This window comes from Cupressus sempervirens, chromosome 3 (assembly GCF_028749045.1).
Source record: "Cupressus sempervirens isolate cs-2001-9-10 chromosome 3, ASM2874904v1, whole genome shotgun sequence".
NCBI lineage: Eukaryota > Viridiplantae > Streptophyta > Pinopsida > Cupressales > Cupressaceae > Cupressus > Cupressus sempervirens.
Genome location: NC_143120.1, coordinates 548,158,457 through 548,177,991, shown reverse-complemented (window position 1 = coordinate 548,177,991; position 19,535 = coordinate 548,158,457). Strand labels below are relative to the sequence as shown.

General features: G+C 39.0%; 1 protein-coding gene across 4 annotated transcripts in view; it reads left to right on the top strand.

The window, feature by feature from the left end:
• Positions 1 to 830: 830 nt before the first annotated feature.
• SGT (UDP-Glycosyltransferase superfamily protein) overlaps positions 831 to 19,535 on the top strand; it is a 214,467-nt gene continuing 195,762 nt past the window's right edge. For 2 of the 4 annotated variants that reach the window (XM_089820835.1, XM_089820833.1), the window contains exon 1: positions 831 to 1,332. The gene's annotated coding sequence lies outside the window, so the exon portion shown is untranslated. The remainder of the gene's footprint in view (positions 1,333 to 19,535) is intronic. The other 2 variants (XM_089820836.1, XM_089820837.1) reach the window with 2 other exon arrangements.

Here is a 19,535-nt window from a genome sequence, read left to right as displayed (position 1 = left end):
CAAACCAACAAAAGAGTTAGTAAGTTTGAAGAACAATATTAGTTTTACAAATTTTAAAATGCAAAAAAGAATTAAAACAAGATTGGAAAAAATAGCTAGTTAAACATAGTGTGAAAAAGTTAGCATTTTACGATTGACAAAAGTAAGGAACAATGTAAAACTAATAAATATATTTAAAATAGAAAATATATAAAACATTAAAAACAATTTAAATTTTTTTATAACAAAATTTATAAATATTTTTAATAAAAAATTATCAAATAATTATATTCTTAAAAATATATTTTTGTTATTTATTAATTTAATTATAATTTAGAAAAAAAAATTAATTCTAAAATTAAAATAAAATAATTTTAAATTATTGTGAAGAAAAAATTAAATAAATGTATTTTGAAATGATATGATAATTAGTTTTTAAGTAAAATTTTAAATAAGCTTAAACTCACAAGAAGTTAAAAATAATAAATTGATATATTTACAATCTTTGGTAAGAAAAATGATTTAGTTATTATTGTTGATTAAATAGGCATTTATGTCTTAGGTAGTGTGGAAGATAAAATAATTATTTTTGAAAACTCTTATTAATTTATCATGAGCACAAAATGTCATTTATAAAATAAGAAAAAATGAAAAATAGATATACACATTGTAAGTTCCATATAAACTTTTCAATTCTTTAATTTGATTGGTCAAGTTAATGTCATATTAGCACTATCATGAATGCATAAGTATTTCTGCTAGCAAAAAAACTAATAATGATATAGTACATCCATTTCGAATTTATTTTTCAGCCTATTACTAATAACGTAGTACATCCATCTAAGATTGCTAATGTATATAAATCTTTAAAAAAAAAATGAAATAGAATGAGAAATCCCATGAAATAGAATGAAAACTTTTCATGGTATTCAGAAAACCGACCATGATATGGTATCCAGCTTAGAGAGAGAAGAATACATTTTTAATGGGGTCACAGTCGAGAGGATTTGGTAAGCGACTGAGAAACGTGCAGACGAGAAAGATGAAAGTTAAGGAAACTGAAATAGCAACAATCAAACGCAACAAAATTAAAATAAAATGAAAGGTTAATTATTTGTATGCGCAAACGAAAGGTGAATCCAATCCAATGTACCAGCGAAGCCACGTGTGAGGTACAACCGCTTCGCCAAAATAAGCAGCAAACGCTGGGCCTGCCCTCTACTTTTCTTTTATCTTCTTTGCTCTGCTGCTGCGCGGATTCAACAGCTGCTACCTGTTTTCTCAGACTCCCAGGGCGACGACGAGGGCTTGTGCTTCACAGAATTTAGAAACAATATTGAAATGAAATAACAGGTACAACATTTTTTCTCCCAACTGTCGCAATCCACCATCAATCTTCAGGAATTCATGCAAGTATATATCTGTAACGCCAACTAGTTATTTATTTGCATTTTAATATGTGTCGAATTTAAAATTCCCTATTTTTCCATTTCTTGTTCAAACAAATTCTGGAGTATTTTGAGACACGTTATGCCGAAAAGGAAAGAAGATATCTAAAATTGTCGATTGGTTTTCCCAGATTTAAAGAAATATTCCCACTTCAAATTTATAGCTCCATGTCCCAGTGAGGATGAAGATCCATCAAGTTTGTGAAGAGATTCCATTATGTATAACATAAAAATCACACGTAGTCGCAGAAATAGAGTGGAAAGCAAATGGTAATATGCAGTTTAATTTCTATTGCTTACAAGAAATCAACTTTACGATTCTCGGCGTCATACAAATTAGAGAATGCCCCTAAATTCCGAGTTCTCTAGTCAATAAAATGACAATTTTTTATAACTTCAAACCATTAAAAATGGTAATCGATCTTGTTCATGGCCTTTTTACTTAATACAAGTAGTGTCAACATCCCGACCCAGTGCAACCACGTTAACATCAGAATAATTGCTGGGTTGCCCATCGTGATTATCAAGGATATACAGAGTGATAATAACCTAGGAATGAAAGACCTTTGGTAACACGGTGCCAAAGAAAGCACGTGCAGCAAAAGCACCCCCGGTAACTTAGGCTGGAAACAAGAGTTCGTGCAAAAAAGTGAGCATAGTGCCACATGCAATGTGCTGGCAGGACATCAGTAGCTTCAGTCTGATATGTTCGACAAGTTTCGCTAAACCATGTTGTTAGGAGCCACAATCAAGCTTTTAATGAATCAGAGTCATTGCTTCAATATTTGGTGTTCCTCAGGCTGTCTTGAGAAAATTTGAGCGCACACCTCCTCACCTACCACATAAGCTGCGTGAGAGAGGCTAGAAACTAAAGAAGCATGCTAACTCGTGGTTTACATACACACAGACCGTTATATTTCTAATTATAACTCCTGTACAATGAAAGTGAAAATGAACAAGAAAATCTGTTTACAAAACTGAAAACCTATAATACATGGACAAAAGAGGAAGCATTCTAAATTCTGAAAAATAAAACCAAAGAGAATTTTATTGTATATGGAAATCTTTTTTCAGATAGCAAATAGAATAAGTATATTTTCTTGGGAACCTAACGATCCAAACACAACCCTAAAGGCTCAAAGGACGGCATGGATTTGGCATGATATTAAATAAAAAAATGTTCTTTATAGATTACTTGATAGATAATATTTCCCTAAAGCATCCCATTCAATCATTGGTATTAGTGTGCATTGGAGTGGATTCCTATCCCTCCAAAATTAGCCAAGATTATAATAAGATAATTCTTAGATTTTTTGTTGAAAAGCAAAGACAGGAAAGTACCATCTTTGGAGATCATTTCTCTAACAGTCTATAAAAGATACGTAATTGGTGCAGGGGCACCTAGGAGGATGACCAATTTGTTCATATGGTCCTGTCTTTCTTCTGTTTTCATGGTAATGTAATAAGGTCTCCTAACACCATGAGTTGTATGAGTCTTTTGGTCAGGTAGGGTTGTCAAACTAGAATGCAACATGAGTTATCTGTTTGTAAGTGTTGTTTTTGGTGTTTTAGGAACATGTTTTCCTATTTCCAGTTCATTCATGGTGTCAATGCAAGGATGTAATCAAGCTATTGCCATTTCACGAGAAGGGACATAAACAACTTGTGAAATAGTGAAACTTACGCTATTTCTCAAGGCTGCAAAAATGCAAGTTGCGAAACAGCAGAACGTTGTCCCTCAACAGCCATATGGTTCAAATTTCTTGGTTGGTCAGTTGGAATGTGGAGAAGGCCTATATGGTCAAGTCAAGTTGTACGATGAAGGTTGTTGGAGAAAATCTATGGAATCAACAACTGATTCATGGTTTTACTGTGCAAATTTTGTGTTTGCAGCATTTGTACCATTTGTCTGTGCAACTTATAGTGAGTGAAAACAGAGTGAATTAACTTTCCTTTGCTTGTGGTTTCATTGGATTTGGTGAAGAAACAAAAGAGAAATCATCCGATTTCTGATACAAGGTCCAAAATGATGTATTAATCTTCATTCCACCATTTGAACAATATAATTCTTGGTGAAATGAAGAGTCTCCTCGTAAAAATAAGGCCCATGGTGGTTTTGGATCAGTGGGTGTGTGCCATAGAGGCTTTTGATGGGAATTAAGGGCTAGACATCTCTATGTGGCTAGCCAGATTGACTGCAAACAAGTTTCAAAGTATGAATGTACAAGGTGAAGAATCAAAATGAGGGTGGATTGAGTGTGTGATAGGTTGTACCAAACTATCTGCAGGGTTGTCTTCTGGAGAAACTCAATCAAGACATGAGTTGCTTTGTAAACTAAGCGATTAAGCCTACTAGGGCATCAAAGTGAGGGTTTTGTGGTTTGGCACCAAGGAGTCAAAACCCAGATGCATAAATCTAGAATCTTGTAATTGAAGAAAAAGGGTATCTGAAACTATAATTTAATCTAGGGGTTGTGCAAGTGGATTTGGAAGTAAATCCAAATAACCCGATCAAGAGCCCTGATTCTTAGTAGGTCTAAAACTGACCAAATCTGCAGAAAGAAAGATCCAGAATGTTTGTATTGGGACCAAGTGATCAAGTTGGCCAAATTAAGCTGGGAGAAGAGCAAAGAGCATGTATACAAGTCTTGGAGTGGGAGTCATAGGCAGATCTTGATTGGCAAGGGGTAGGGTAGAGTGCTTGGTGACCTTAGATTGTGGTGCTTGGAGACCTTAGATTGTGGTGCTTGGAGACCTTAGATTGTGGAAAGATTGTTGAGGATGAGAAAAGGAATCCACCTGTGAACAAAGGGAGGAAATCTTGGTTGTAGGGATCTTGGTTGGAAGGTTCCTAGTGAGGTGTTCAATCTAGTTGGGTCGGTAGACATTAGCAAAGTACTCAAAACCCCTCTGCATCAGTAATGAAGCTAGGATTCCAAGTGTGAACAAGATTACTGCCTTGAGAGTAGTAACAATTTTAAGAGAAATATTATTCCTAGATCCCATACCAGTATACTGAGTACAAGATTTTAAAATCCCTGAACAAAGGTTTGATTTATCTGCTTTTTCCCCCTCTATGGTTATGAAAAAGCATTGAAATCAAAGCTAAGTTGCTGATTACTCAACACAAACTGATCACTGGCATAAATTGTGAACAGCTACAATATGCTTATATTAATCACCAATATTCCTAGGAAATCATTATGTATGATCTACCGATTTTTTGAGAAGTTATATGTAGTGTCCCCTTTTCCAATGCCCTAGATTTTACCCTCAAATGGCATTTCCAACATAGTCCATAAATATATCTTTCTCAATCATATAATATAACTAATCTCATTTTTAGAGTAAACAACCCACCTCTTGACCCACAAGATGCAGGATTGTCCAACTATGACCAATTCCATCCCTTGGGGTGGCATACTCACTCCAACTAAGCACATAACATTCACATTATGGCAACTCGTCCTTATCCCACAAGTGGCAGTGACCAATTCCACCCCTTGAGGTAATCAAATTGCCTCTCAGCCCAGAAGAGGCAGAAATGTTTGACTATGACAAATGTCACCTCTTGGGGTGGCATACTTAGTTTAAAGGAGCTGGTGAACCACATCTCCCTATCTTACTTCCTCCAACTCATAACATATATAATCATATCAGCCAAAGTACCACATACATGAAGTATAATAAATGGATAACCATATCATCCAAATTGGATACTATCACATTTATCAAGCATAAATATACACTTTCATGCACACCAGTCTAAAATCTGAATTTTTGCTATAGGCTGTTGTGTGTCTAAATCTGATTCCCTTATATCAGAATACTCTCTTAGATCGATTTCCTTATATCAAATTTGTCCATGATCGATCTTTCAATATATTACTGAATGATGAGTGAATGATTGTTGATTTTGATGATTATTGAATAATTGTTGATTTGATGATTGATGAGTGATTATTGAATGCTGCTGATCTCATTGATGAATTATTTGTTTTCTTGATCCCACAATGAAGTGATGATTGATGTGGATTTGATGATTGTTTGCTTGATCTTTCTGATTGATTTTTAACTTGATTTAGTGAGGGATTTATGATTGATGAAAGAAGGATTATGATTTATCAATCCTCCTTCAATGCTTGGAATGGAATCTGCTTAATTGTTGAAAGAGCTATCACCTTTCACACCTCTTCATCATGTCTGCCCTTTGCAATGGTCATGACCTTCACAGTTACTGCCCTTTGAAATAGTCACAACCCTTTGCCATTTCTGCCCTTTGCGAGAGTCACAAGCTTTCATAATTATTACGTTTTGAGAGAGCCACAACCCTTCATTATTGCTGCCCTTTGAAAGAGTCACAATCTTTCATAATTACAACTCTTTTGAAAGAGTCACAACCCTTCATCATTGCCACCCTATGAAAGAGTCACAACCTTTCATAACTTTGCCTTTGAAGAAGTCACTTCCTAATTTTTCTCTTCCTTTCTTGGATCACATCTTCCATTGTCTCTTCCTCCCTTTTCAGTTTCAAATGAATTTTTCTTCTCCTGTTTAATATCTCATGTCTGAGAGAGTTACAACTTTTCATTTCATGCCTTTTGACCCTTCATCTACTTAACTAAATTTTAGCTATGTTATATTTTAATTTTATTGTTTCATATATTCCTTGGTTTAAATATTATTTTAATTCCCATATTTTAAATTTATTATTATTGTCTATTATTATATCCTATTTCCAAAAGTTGACATTTCATTAAACAACTGAAAATATAAAACTATTTGATTGTTTCATGAGAAACAAACAGTGCCAAATATATGTAGATATAAGGAATTTCTTATCAATAAAACAATTCACTGGCCTATGCTGCAACCACCCAAATGGATATTTTTTGATGCTGGCTGTCCCAACAAAGGTTATTAGGGCTGTGAATTCACTGGTTGTGTGTAATATCCTGCTAAGGTTTTTACTATTTAGTATTTACTCCAGATTTTCACACAAAAATTCAACAAATAATTTTTGCATGCAGTAATTTCCAATTTATTCAACAAAAGTACAAATACTCAGCTAGAATATGTTAATTCTAGTGATCAGAATTAACAAAACTCGGAATATAAACAAAATGCACACACAAGAACACAAAGATACGCTAGGAAAACCTTCCTCTTGGAGGAAATACCCAGCAACAAAGTTCAGATCATATGTTATTAATATCAGCAGTAGTATAATGACAAATTTCCTCACCTAGGGCATAAGAAAAGGCTGACTTATCTGATTGCAATTACTGGTCTGAACCTTAGATCACCATAAGAGCAGATTATAATGATGCAACTTCGCCCAGCAGACTCAGATATGATGATTGCAGACCTTCAATGAATGATTCGCAGATAATTCAAATTTGCTGGAAGTTCTTACAAGTTTGTTGGTTCCTAATTGAAGTTCACAGGCTGTTAGGATTAGATCGCCAAACTTAGCAGAGGAATTCGTTGATGGAGTTGATGAATGAATTTGTGTTGAAAGGCAAAACAATGCCTTATTTATATACCAATTACATTCCTTGAGACCCTAGGTTGGCCTTTTGTATTTTGCCACAAAAATACAAATATGAATTTATTAATTACAAGTTACGATTGCCTTGAGCGCCCAAATAGGGCCTGTTCTTTCAATGTTTATAAGTTACATCAAGTTCAATTAGGGCCCAACCCAATTACATGATATAATATAAGTTGCATTATTTTGGGACCAATCCAATTACGAGGGGTAACTGAATTATTCCAGTCTAATTTTAATTTTAATTGCCAAAGGCAACATTAAAATTTAATATGCTAGAACCCGATCTAGCTAATTTCAACACTCCCTCATAGCTAGGGAGGATTCTAAAATAATCAAGTTATATTGTGTTTATCACCATGACACTCTTCAGAGGGTGTTCAAGAACTTCATGGACTCTTTCCATGATATCCATCTTGTATACCCATAGAGGATGGATCCACCTTGCATTGCCCGGAAAGGGTGGAAGAGATTTTATACCTCAAATCTTCTCTAAGAGAAGAATATAACACCACCTTGTATTCCCTGAGAGCGTGGAAGAAACACCTTATTGTATCAAGGCAGCTGAAGCTGAGACTCCATAGCTCAATTGCTGACACTGTTGGGCCAGAGGGCAGGCTGGTTTTTGGGCTGATTACCAGACCATGGACCATATTCTTACGTTACAAGCTATCATTGAGGAGGCTTGATACCACTCATTGAAAGTCTATTGTTGCTTTGTGGACTTTTGCAAAGCTTTTGACTTTGTCCCTAGGACGGGCTTCTTTCAAAGACTTTGGGAGATTGGGGTTTCAGATGTTCTTCTGACAACTATCATGAGATTATATGAGTGTGTAGCAGGCAAATTCAAATCCCCTAAGGGGTTTTCAGATTGTATTCAGAGCACCATTGGAGTGAAGTAGGGCTGCCCTCTCTCTCCTTCTCTTTTCGATATCTACATCGATGAGTTGGAGACCTTCCTTTGAGACTTCTCACTTCTGGGGGATGAATGCCTATTACACAAAGTTCTGATATCCATTTTACTCTTTGCACACAATGTGGTTCTTTTGGACTCCTCCCCCAAGGGATTCTAGCGACTCCTTGATGGGCTGGCCTCCTTCTATGCTCTGTGACAGTTATTTGTGAACCTGGGTAAGACCTAGGTGATGGTCTTCAATTCCTTGAAGACCTCTCATCTTCACTTCTACTTTCAGAGTGAGGAGATCGAGATCACTTCCTCCTATGCTAACTTGGGGGTTAAATTTTTGGGGGTCTTTTTCATTTTGAGACTTGCTATGTGGCCCCGTGTGAACAAAGGGTTCGACTCCCTAACTATGCTTGAGACATAGTGTCTTAGACATCACTTCCAGAACACCACGACCAAGATGTCCCTCTTGGACTCTTTGGTTAGATCGAAAATCCTTTACGGTTCTATTGTGTGGAGTCGTCCTCTCCTTGAGTCGGATTGGGCTTCGGTCGAGCGGGCTCAAACCATCCTTCAACGTATCATTAGGCGCCATCAGTGCACCCCCCATAGTGTCATTTTAGTTGAGTTTGGTGCTCATCCCTTCAGGCCTGGGACCATCTTTGATCTGATTTGGTTTCTCCACCAGTTATAGGGCTTCTCTGACTCTTCTGAGGGACATTAGTACTCCTACTTGGCCTACTACTCCGAGACAATTGCTAGCTCCGATCCTTCTGGTAGGGCTCATTGCTAGTTCACCCAAGCGTCTGCTCTTCTTGGTTCGGTTAGGTTCTCGATGGACCATCTTCCCCCCTTTCAATTTTCTCTAGATACCCCACTCACCTCTTGCCCTCATGGTAGGAGCTAAACAATTCAGGATCAACATGTATAGACAGTATATTATCATGACATGGAGTAACTCTCCAGGGGGTCTTATGCTAAGGATGGCTTTCTATGCGAAGCACTTCATGTATATCGAGGATGGGGTTATTGTGCGTCCTTGGTACATTTCTCGGTGATGGACTCATGTCCTACACATTTCTCTGGGATCTTTTAGGATGGGCTCTCATTGTTTACGGATCTGGACTGACCATCAAATTGATAGGGAGGAGAGGGTTTGTCATCTCTGTCAGCTTGGGGAGGCAAAAACTGAGACCCACTTTATTTTCCGCTGTCTGACCTTCCACGAGAGTCTAAAATAGAGTTTTACAAATGCTAAAATTAGCGTTAACTGGATAACAAGGTCCAAATAAAGACAATGTCTAAAAATAGACTGATTTAAGACAACTAAAAAAGAAAGTTGTGATATTGCTATCAGGATTTAACTGTGTGATTTTTGAGTCAAACTCATTGACCCATGTTTCATGAGTAGTAATTCAACATGAATCCATCTCTCATGAGAATATAAAAGAAAGCCTAAATGACCATTAATTAAGATTCTACAGCAACTAGTTAAAATTAGAAAGAATGTAGGAGGGTTAAAATAGTCTAATACCCTCCTTTAATGCTCATTCTATCAACTACGTCAAGTTGACCACTAAACTTGACAAACTTTTCCAGACTGAGAGAGTTCGTGAGGATGTCTGCTGTGTTGTCCTCAGTGCGTACCTACTGCAACATCACGGATCCATTTTTGACAAGATGTCAGATGTAGTGACAATGAAGGTGTAGTGCTTTATTTTTTCATAGAAGCCAGGATTCTTGGCTTACTTTATAACTCCTTGATTATGACAGAACAAGGGAGCAGGTCTTACTTGAGGCATGTTCAAGTTGGCAAGCATTTATCCAAGCCAAACTACCTTACAAGTTGCCTTACCGTTTCTCAGTATTTAGCCTTGGTAGAGGAGAGTGATACTGCCTTCTGCTTTTTGTTGGTCTATGTGACTGCATCTATGTTCAAACTAAAACCATATGCAGAAGTAGATTTTTGATTGTCAACAAGACCTCCCCAATCTAAGTCCATATAACCAATAAGCTAGGATCCTGACAAAATGCCAAAATCAGGAATGCTCTTCACATATTGCAGCCCACGCTTCACGGCAATCCAGTGTTCAGCCTTAGGAGCTGTCCTGAAGCGAGATATGTAACTCACAAGATAGCTAACGTTAGGCCTAGTGGCAGTGAGATAGATAAGGCTGCCCACTAGTTGCCTAAATGCTAACTCATACTCCATCGGTGAATCTGATTTAGCTGAAAGTTTCAACCCATTCTCCATAGTTATAGATGCGGGTTTGCAATCCTGCATACAGAGTTTCTTCAAAAAACTTTTGACATACTTTGACTAAGAAATATTTGTCTACCAAACTTCTATACTGAGGCAATAATGGAGAAGTCCCAAATGTGTCATGTGAAAAGTCTGGCACAAATTATGTTTTCCTTGCTCGACCAAATGTGGCACACTACCGGTTATGATCAAATCATCAACATAGATGACAAGAATAAGAATCTCACTACTAGCATGTTCGACATATAGATTAAAATCAAAAGGACAATGTTGGAACTCTTGATCAATCAAATACTTATCAATCTTGATGTACCATGCATGGGGTGTCTATTTGAGACCATAGAGAGATTTTACCAATTTGTAGACCTGATATTCTTTACTTGCGACCTGATAGCTCAAAGGCTAAGTCATGTAAACCACTTCTTGCAAATCAGTATCCAAAAAAGCAGTTTTGACATCCATTTGATGGACACACCATCCAAACTGAGCGGAAAGGGCTAGGACAAGATGAGTGGTACTCATTTTGGTAGTTGGAGCAAACGTCTCCTCATAGTCAATGCTCACAATTTATGAAAACCCTTTAGCAACTAACCATGCCTTGTACTAAGTGTGCCATCAACCTTATACTTGACCTTATAGACCCATTTGCAGCCAATGGGCTTCTTCCTTGGTAAAAGAGTAGACAACAACCAAGTGCTTATTTTCATGAGACTCTGATGTTCAACTGCCATGGCTTGTCCCCACTTTGGCACACCCTCAACCTCTGAATATTGTTTGAGGCTCATAAATTATGTAAATATTGTCCATAAGAGAAAAATTGATTTTGGTATGCTGCTTGCTTTTATTCCTAGCAGATCTAGCCTTAACAAGTTCATCTTCATGAAGGTCACCAACGGTCTTGGTCCACCACTTGGGCTGAAGAGTAGAAAAAATCAACATCTATTGCAGTAGGAACATGACCTAGAATCATTGAATGTGGAGCCTGAATATCCTGTGAAGGGGTTAGTGGCACAATGGCAATTGAGTCCTTCCCATCAGGAGAACCAAATGGAAGATGAATATCCATATTTGTAACTTGTGGAGGCTGACCCTTAGGGTTAGAAATTGGAGAAGGGTGAAATGGACCTCGATCTTCATCAAAGACTACATCTCGACTGAATATGAGATGATCAGTGTCAACATCAATCAACATATGAGCCTTATGTGTATCACTGTATCTTGTGAACATTAGTTTCTGAGTCTTGGAATCCAGTTTGGTGCACATGGCTGTTTATTGTATGGGGTAAATGAATTAATGCATACAGATAATGAAACAAGAACATGTAATAGTAGTACTCCTTTTATTCGCATATATGCCGAAGAGATTACATAATGCTTATCATGATGATTACAATGATGATCCAAAGTTGTACATATACCATCCTGAAGAACCTTCCTGAAGGGGTCCGTCGGCTACATAACAATTACCGACAACATCAACCTGTCGGCTACACAATATTTACCGACAACATCAACCTGTTGGCTACACAATATTTACCGACGACATCATCCCCCCTAAAAGAAAAAGTCGTCTTCGGATGACAATTACAAAATATCCAAGACAGATTAACAAAACGAAACACATTAACTGACTAACTACAACAAGATAGATATGTTTCCGTCACACCACGTTCACATTCGTTCCGTGCCTGCATCAAACTGGTCTCCAAACCACGTTGCATCTGTAGCCTTTGCTAACACAATACTGTCTCCTTAATCAAGATGACCTTGATAGCCACTCGTGCTGCTTTCTCTGCTTCCAACTCCTGGGTACCCTGAGCCAAGTGTCGCTGCACTGCCTTCAACTGTATGATCAGCTCCTCTTGAGCTCTCTATGCATCCACCAAGACAGCCTCACATCCAACACCTACTCCGAATGCCTCGAAGCATATCACCTCTCTCGAAAGACTTGCTCTATTGATCTTTCCACCTTTGGCACACAGACACTCTATGCCTGGAGCAGCTCCAGGTCTCATCAATTGGTCACACTTCCCACGACTGATAACTACATCGACTAGGGGTCTAGGGGGCATTGCCCCCAGTAGGGTCGAGGGGCAATGCCCCCGCGGGGTCAGGTGCTCTCCTTGTCGCGATACAGAGCGGGGTCGAGGGGCAGCACCCACGCCGCCAAGACCAAATTAGCACTCTCAAACCCACACAGAACTCCATAGAACACACTATTTTTGTGATTTTCTTCCGATTCCACACTCTTTCTAGCAACTGCTTATGTTTTACTACCTGTTTATGTCTTTCCCTTCCCTTGGGCATCATACGTTATTCATTCTGAACATTTTTGATTTGTCGTCGTTTTTTGTCTTTTTGCTTCTTCTCTTTTGACTGCTTCCTTCTGCCTTCTCTTTCTGATTGCTTCCTTCTACTGATCTGTGAACTTCTGTTGTATGGTTAAACAATTCCTCAATTGTACAGCTAAATGATATAGACTTCAGACTTTTGCTGTAGTTACTTCATTTGACTGGCTGTACGACCTTTCCTTCCAAGAAGATCTTCAAAACACCGCTAGCTTCTTCATAGATCAAGTTGCTGATGTGTTTAACACCTCTGTGACTTAGACGTCGTGCAGGTCTTTGTAGTTAGCGTACGGCCTTTGGTCTGCCTCCTATCTTCAAAACACGTGGTGCGACCTTTGTTTCTTCTCTTGGATGCATCGTACGAAATTTACTTGAAGCTAATCTCTCTGATGCAATACAAGCCGTACAGTGAAGGCACTATAAAACACGTATGATGGGTGAATTAAATCGCCGTACGGTGCCAATGCATGATTATAAGTTGTCGTATGGCCATGAAACTATCTTTAAAAGGCCATACGGTGAAATAGAAGATGAGCGTACGATGCTTCACTAATCTCCCTGAAACCCGCCGTACAGTGCTTGCCAAGATAACTCACAGTGCCGTACAGTGAATAACAAGATCCTTGACTGCATTTTCCGTACGGACGTGAGGGCCCTTAAAAGGTCATACAACGATTAGTGACTTGCTAAAGCTACCGTACGGTGACTTTAATAACCAATTTAATTTATTTTATTTTATTTTATTATTTTTTTCAATTTTTTTCATTTATTTTCAAATTTGCTGAATTTTATTGTTCCTTGATATTTGTCGATGACGGAACAATTCGTGCATGATATATTTTTAACTTGCAACCGTTCATTGTTTTTGGAATTTTCTGTCTGTCCAGTGTCTATAACTTTATTGCTCCATTATCACCTACTCCCGGATTTGGTATAGCTCGAGCCATTTGACTTTAAACTTTCCCGGTTTGATTTCATTTCGTCCATCATACTTCAACACCATCTGTCCTGGTTGGAACTTGTTCAGTTTCAGGTGTTTGTCATGCCACGCTTTGTGCTTGTTCTGCATCACCTTCATGGCCCATTGTGCCAATAGCTGCTTCTCCTCGAGTTTGTTCAAATTATGGAACCTTTCCCTCTGGCTTTCCATGTCTCCAAGCTTGCTTTTGAAACTCGGTACCATGAATTCCGTTGGTTGCCACTCCTTGTCGTCAATAACTGTATTCTTGATTTTAGAACCTTCACTCCGTACTGCTGAAGCTTTTATTAAGCCCTTGCTCTTTGTTTCCTTTGCAAATCGTATGATGGGTTTTCCTTGTTGCCGACACCTTTCTACTATATCCGTGGTTTGACGTAACATTTTCTTTCTGCGTGGTCTGTTTATTGTGCACTGCACGGTGGAATCTTTCCCTTTTTTGGGTTTGTACTGTATGTTCTTCCCTTCAGCTTTTGTCGTAACCGTCTTTCCTTCTTCCGCTTCTCTGTATTCCTTCGGACATTCATTTCCCTCTTCTTTCTCACCTTCGTCGACCCTTAACATATTACAGCTCAGAAAAAGGCCGTTCACCGAATGCAAATCATCGTCCATCAATCTATCTTCCAACTGGAGGACTCCTTTCTCAGTGGGTTCCAATCCCTATTTTCCTTCATCCTCTTCTTCGAAATCAGATGATACGGATTCTTCACTCACCATTTGTGTGTGTAAATCAATAATGAATCGTCATCCCCTTCGTATTCTTCTTCTAGTCATGCTTAGCCCTTGCTTGTACAAGCCATCCCCGGTCGAGAATGGCGTCATATTCTCTCCTCTTCAGCGGAATGACGACGAAGTTGAGTAGGAACGACTGTGTTCCAATAGTCACTAGTTGTGCCATCAGGATCCCGACAGGTTTAATGCCGTGTTGGTCTGCCGTGAGCAACTAGAATGTAGGTGGCCACAACGTCGGCTGTCCCAACTTCTTCTAGGTATCTTCTGGCACGACGTTTACCTTTGAACCTCCGTCCACAATTGTGTTTGAAAGGACCGTTCCTAATATGCTCATCTCTATGACCATCGGATGCTGTCCGAATGTGAGGGCTAGTAGCATCGGGTCCGCTGCGCTTGCTCCACTTTCCTTCTCCTTTCCATGTTCTCTCGGTGGTTTGGCAGTTGGAGCGATGTTTGTGAGTGCCGATCGAAGTTGAGGCATTATGAGCAGCAGATCGTTTATTCTGATTGGTACTTCAGTTTGTAATATCTGTCGTATGATGTTTGTTCTACGTAGTTCCTTGTTGAGGTACCGGTAGTGTCCTTCAGTTTTGATTTCGCCGCCTGCGTTGCTTTCTCAATTTCCACCCACGCTTCTTCCAATCTCTTTTCTTCCGTCGGGTTGGGGTACAGTTTTGCTTGTTTCCGTGTGATTGCTAGAACCTCCTCTTCGTCCATCCTGATGGTGATCAAATTCACTCTTGATTTTGGGCACTTGGCATCTTCATGATCTCCTGGACCGCATCATCTGCATAACAACTTTGGTGCGTTTGCCAATGTATAGTTTTGGGCGAAGTGGCTCCATAAATTGCATGCTCGGCATTGAACCATTGGGCGGCCGTTCGCATCGTATTGAATTCGACTGCGACTCCCATTATTATTGTTGGTATTGTTGTTTTGCCCTCTTCTATTATTTCTATACCCACCCAAGTGGCACCATCACTGTTGGTGTTTCCGCTTGGTCCTAACGGAGAAGTCTCCTGCGTTAGAAGCACTTGTTGAAGTCCTCTTGTTTTCATATTGAAGGGGCATTCTTTTAAGGAATGTCCCATAATTTGGCAAATCTCATAGAATTGGTTCTTCGGACAAGATCCCTTCGTGTGACCTTCTGTCTTGCAGTCTGTGCACCATAGCTCGTTTTCCTTCGTCTCTTTCTGCGTATTCTTAAATTCCTTCATCATTCAGAGCATATCCTTCTGAAGAGCTTGGACCTTCTTTTGCCCTTTTTGTCATTACTACTATCTCCTTCTGAAGATGCGTCATCTGAGTTGGATGAGCTACTTTTCTTCTTCTTTTTATTTTTTTGTTCACTCTCTAAGTCCATCGCTCGATTGTGTGCTTCAGTGTATGATGATGGCGACACAATCTTCATTTTTTTCCTCAACTCCGGGCGTAGTCCTTCGATGAACCATCGCTTTTTCAGCCCATTTGCCGGCTTACTTTCCATTTTATTTATTAATTCTTTGAGCTTTCTGGCATATACACAGACGGTTTCATTTTTCCCTTGCTTTGTGGTATAGATTTCTGCTACGATTTAATTGTTGTCGCATAGCAATTGAAACTCGATGATAAACTCCTTTTTAACGTCCGCTCATGTAGTTAAGTTCTGGGGACTCATGTCGGCAAACCAATCAACTGCTACACCCCTTAGGGTTGCTAGAAATTGTCGCACCCATTCATCTGTATTAGTTACGCCATTCGCCGTCCAAATTGTTTCACATGTCTTACAATGTCTGATTGGATCGACTGTTCCATCACCATCAAACTTTGGCCACTTCTCCTTTGGTCCAACCATTACTATTCGAGGTTGAGGGTTTTGTTATGTACCTGCACTGTTTTGCACTTTCACGCTGTTTTGCACTCCTACGTTGTTTACCACACTTTGAACACCCGCACTGTTTCAGACAGTCATTTTATTTATGATAGTCGTGTTATTTGGTGAAGAAGGGTTTTCGTCAAGCGAAGCTGTCCGTTTCGGAACTATATCTCGGACAAAGAGTTCACTCCACGCTCGTGCTCCCTTGGCACTCCGAGCTGTGTGAGTTAATTCCCTTCCGTCTGGATTCTCTTCCCTTGGTGTATACAGGTTTAGAAATTCCTCCCTTGCTTCTTCCACCAAATTCAATCGCTATTGAGTCTCTTCCAACAATTCCTTAGTGCTTCGGTGTCCATTGGCAATCTGCTGAAACCTTCATTTGCGTTCGGCCTGTTGTGCCAGAATTGAAATTTCTTGTGCGGTGCGTATTTCATCTTTTTCCTTTAACTTATTCTTATTTTTGTTAAGTTGATTCGGCATTAGTCTTCATTCCGCTGCCTGCGTTCCAAGTCCATTGGGCAATGACGCCAAATGTTTACCGTATGGGGTAAATGAATTAATGCATACAGACAATGAAACAAGAACATGTAACAGCAGTACTCCTTTTATTCGCATATATGTCGAAGAGATTATATAATGCTTATCATGATGATTACAATGATGATCCAAAGTTGTACATATACCATCCCGAAGAACCTTCCCGAAGGGGTCCGTCGGCTACATAACAATTACCGACGACATCAACCTGTTGGCTACACAATATTTACCGATGACATCAACCTGTCGGCTACACAATATTTACTGATCACAATGTTATCTATAATCTAATCATATGCTGTAGAGCCAAAAATCTTTAGATGAACGATTTGGGGCTTCCGTTCATACCAATCTTCCTTTGGAGTCATCTTCTTAACCACGTGTAGGAGGTTGATTCAAAAGATACACAACTATAAAGATTGCCTTTGCCAAAACTTCTTTGGAACATTGCAATGCTCTAACATCGACTGAGCCATCTCAGTGACTGTATGATTTTTGCACTCAATAACACCATGCTGTGGTGGGAAGGTGTAATAAGCTGATGCTTAATTCTATTTGATGCACAGAATCCAAAGATCTGGGAAGAACAAAATTATCCACCATTGTCGGACCTAAGAGTGACAATCTGACAACCAGTCTATTTTTCTACGAAGGCCTTGAACTTTTGGAACGTGTTGAACACCTGATTTATGCTGAGGAAAATACACCAACTGCAAGAGCTTGGATGCCCTCCAAGCATCACCATTTGAAAACGGAGCCCAATACTGCTTCCTAATTTGACATGCTCTAGAAACTCCATGATTTTGTGTTTGAATTTCAGGTAATCCAACAACCAAACTATCTTGAGCCAATCGAAAGAGATAGTGGACATTCAGATGCCCATATCACTGATGCCAAAGATTGCTGGTGGAAGTACTTTTTGATGCCATGGCCTATACTATAGAGCATCATATCTGTCAATGATTCTATACAAACCATGATCCTAATCACCAACTACAACTATTGTGTGAGACTCCTTGCCAAGAATACTTCAATTGTGCAAGTTGAAGAGGACCTCCAGCTGAGGAGAATTAATCCTAATCTGACTGAATGCCAGTAGATTAAGCTTCATACCTGGAACAAAGTACGCATCAAGAAATGTCAAATCCATCCCGCAAAGTGAATTTTTAACATTTCTTTTACCGACAATTATATACTCCTTGCCGCCTCCAAAAACCACTGAACCAGAGAAAGGTGTGAACTCTGTGAATGATCTTGACGATGTGTAAAATGCCGAGAGGCACCAGAATTAATGTAGTGAACAAACTTAGTCCATTTTTTCAATTTAACATAATTTTTCTGCAGATACCTCAATTGGAGTGAAAAAAAAAAGAATGCACGAGAAGCACCAAACATCAACAACAATGCACAAGTATGTGACGTGGAAACCCAATGTGGGAGAAAACCACAGTGAGAAGTGCTGCTACGATCTACCGTCCTAATCCAACCTCACAATCTTTGGTCCAATTACAACTTTGAGGGCTTCAACCCTTAGGAGCATCAACCCCTATTCTAAGAGCAACAACTCTTTTTAAAAACTGAGCATCCACTCATACAATATGGGCTCCAACCCAATTACAATAAGAATAATTGTTTAGGAAACATATTACATCTCAATTCACATCTGAATTTATTACAACTTTGAAAGATTTCTCAAAAAACTTTGTACTCTCAAAAACTGTGAACTTATTATAATATGCTTCTGCTCAGTGAGTTCAATTCAAGATATATAAAGTTTCCTTGCAGTTAAAACCTGAACATAAATGTTGTAATAACTGTAAATCTGTAGACCACTTCTAAGTTCTGCACCATGTGTGAACAAAAAATGTTATAACGGCAAAATAATTCAGCCTGATTAGTTTCCTATTGTTAAATACAAACTTATGTTGTACTTCTGATAGTGAGGTTTTGTTCAATCATATACAATCTGTATCAGATCAGAATGTAACACTTATAACCATAAGAAAAAGTATACCTGCAGGATTGCTGTTGAGAAGTCTTTATGCTGATCCCAATGTCTGGCATCAAATGTACTGATATTTCATATTCCTCTCGACTAATTGTTTACTGCACTGATGTTTTCTACAATTTAATAATTTACTAAATTGTTTCCAAGATACTTCTCTCTATCGTTGGTAGATTTTGCATTCTATAGCCGACGTGGTTATGCTGTCGGAGATTTTGTATTTGGTAGCCGACGGGTAGATTAGGATTGTTTTGTAGCTGACAGACCCCTTCGGAAAGGTTCGGCGGAAAGTATTTATACTCCGTCTGGGATCATTGTAAAACATCTTATGCTCTGTATGTAATCTCTTGGTATATGCGAATAAAGGAGTACTTCTGTTGCTGTTCTTGTTCATTGTATGTGTGCGTTAATCTAATTACCCCATGCAAGTAAACATTTGGTGCCATTGTGTGGGCAGCTGAGTGGGCAGCTCTGTTGAGGGATAAGGAAGCGGCTGTGCGGGATAAAGATGCAGTAGAACAGGAGTTGTAGTTAGCCAGGACACAAGTTATGGATGCGGCGCTTCTTCTGAAGGAGGCCGTAGAGGTTAATTCACAGATTCAAAAGGATTTGCGAATCCGGACAGATTAGGTGTATGAGTTGCGTCGCCAGTAGCACTCTTTAGGGGCACCATCTTCCCTCTAGTATTTTTTGTTTGTTGTATGTGGGTTGTCTCCTATTTTGTTAGTCGTCAGGAGACAACTCTTCTTTTTGGGGGGGATGATGTCATCGGTAGATTTTGCATTCTGTAGCCGACGTGGTTATGCCGTTGAAGATTTTGTATTTGGTAGCTGACGGGTAGATTATGATTGTTTTGTAGCCGACGGAACCCTTCGGGAAGGTTTGGTGGAAAGTATTTATACCTCATTTGGGATCATTGTAAAGCATCTTATGCTCT